Genomic DNA, 2500 nt, shown 5'->3' with positions numbered 1-2500 from the left:
CCGCAGTGCGCGCGGCAGTCAAAACTGTGCTATCCTGTCAATCATTTTGCCCTTTCACCGGAAAGAGTGCATTTCGGTTGTGCGTATCGATCTACCCCGTCGAAGTCTTTATTCGCGAAGTTAACTCAAATAAATACATTATCAATACGGTTTTGCCGTCTTCTTACACTTGATTCGAAAATACCAGCCTGAATTCGTCTTAGATTAGTTAGAAAAAGCACAAATAAAAGCCAAAGCACAACAGCTTACGTTCGAATTCTGCTCGCCGACAACCCAAGTTTGTTGACAAAAAAATTGCCACAAAATGTTTTAAATGGTTTTCTGGCCCTCTATTAATAGCGCTCACGTGCATTTTAAATGGAGTATCGGGAAAGCAAAATTGTCAAGCTGATATTTGTTTCGTATAAACATACCTTTTCAAGTAGCGAAAATTTGTATAAGCACTACAAAACTTTTACTAACCATTGCCCGAAGGAACACCTTTGAGAAGCTGCAAGGAAGCCGCTGATGAATTTTGCACAAAAACTTCGGCCCCTAACACCGGAAAGCCAAACTTGGAAAGTTTTTCAGCGGAAGGCTCACTAAGGAAGAGTTTCTAGGGCTTGCCCTCCGGCAGGTCGCCAGAAAGGTGCAAACAAGCTGATTCATGTCTGAAAAGAGTAAGGTCTAGAAGGTGCAGTCAAATTTTGTTTCTTGTATTGAGCAAAAATTTATTCAAAACTTTTCCCTCACTCCCAAATAAGAACTTGCTGTGTCTTGCAATTCTACAGTGAATTACTATTAGGCCAATACGAGAATCAGCATCAAAGAGGCACTCCCAGGGGTTTGAGGGAAGAAGAGAACATGGCTTATTTGAACTGGGGAACAGAGTAACAATATCAAAATATTTTAGGGAACAAGGGAAGAAAACCAATATTTAAATTTTAGGGATCAAAAGGCTGGGAACAAGTTTCAAAGTAATTTGGGGAACAAGGAAACACAAGAAAATATCTAAAGGGAACAAGGACTCCTCTTCCCAGGAGGCCCTCATCAAATGTTCTGCCTCTATCCAACAGCTCAAACAAGCTATTCCAACAACTTTTGAATGACCAACAGGAAAAGAAGACTCTCTAAGATAAACAAATTATTTATAATAATTATCACTTTAGCATGCAAAACAATGCTCAGATGCTTACGAGCACCCTCATGCCCATGTTTGTAAAAAAGCACCATGAAGTATTCCTTGTGGCTGGCTGGTTTAGGCATTGTTTCATCTTTCAACATTGGGCAAAACCAAATCAACTCCATTCTCAGAGGGCACTGGGGAAAGAGGCTAGAAGAAAAAACTTGCATTAATCCAATTCTCCCAAGGTAATCTTTACAGAATAAGATTGTTGAAGGAACACTTTTGAGTGCCAACCTTAAGCCTTTTAAAACAAGCGCAAACAATATTAATAGTCTTTAAATTCACAAAATGTCAAACAGCATATTTTATTCTCATATTCAATTAGATTTGGCTGCAATATTCCTTAAAACTATGCAGAACCATTTACCATAAAATGTGGAACATTTCCTGCCTTTCTAAATTGCTGCAAAAGGGCTCCAAAAAGCAACCAGTTAAGTTTTTAGATAAAGATACACAATACCTAAAAAATAAATTATTTGATGTGATCAAGACATTGAATGACCAAGCAATAAATAAATGGCAGCAATGTATGTTAGGTTCACAAAAAGGGAAAAAAATATTCCTCAACAGATGTTTCAATATGCATATTTTAAATTAATTTTCTATCAACAGTTCAAGAGACTGACTTTTCACTGGCATTGATTTACATTTCCATGATAAGTTTTAAAGTGAATCTGGCAACCAGAGTGCCCTATGAAATTGGAAATAACTTCAACAAACTCTTTAAACTAACATTTTACAAGGGACACCATTGTTAATGCCCTGCGAAGAACAAAGATTAAATTGAAAAAAGAGTTGGTCTGGAGTTTATCCACAATGGACAGTTAGTGGCTGCATTCACCAATGTAGAGAACAAACGCATCAAGTTTCTTCTCAAGCAACCAGGTGTTCAAGGAGCTATTCAATTTCCAAAGAACTATGGTAGTGTACAACAGTTCCTGGGTGAATTCGGGTACGTGGCCTGAAACTGAAACTTGTGGAGCCAAACAACTTGTTGAGCTTAGTACTTAAACTGGGTAGATAATTATGTCTACAAATATTGTCTATTCAACCAACAGTTTCTCCTAATTTTGTGTACCATTCACTTGTTGGTTCCTTAATTTAAAAAATCGCTAATTCAATTAAGGATTCAAGTCCTTTCAAATCATCAAAGTCACTTTGCGCCACCAGGAACAAACGAAAAAATACAAGCAATGAAGACAAACTGCTCAAAAATGCACGACTCCCTGTGAAACAGCAAAACAGGCCGGGGATCCTGAAGTCACTAAAAAGTGCTGCATGCTACGTGGATGTTTGCAGAACGATCGCAAGTTGTAATCACTGAAAGAAAACTCC

This window comes from Montipora capricornis, chromosome 8 (genome assembly GCF_036669925.1).
Source record: "Montipora capricornis isolate CH-2021 chromosome 8, ASM3666992v2, whole genome shotgun sequence".
Taxonomy (NCBI): domain Eukaryota; kingdom Metazoa; phylum Cnidaria; class Anthozoa; order Scleractinia; family Acroporidae; genus Montipora; species Montipora capricornis.
Note: the sequence above shows the minus strand (reverse complement) of the source record.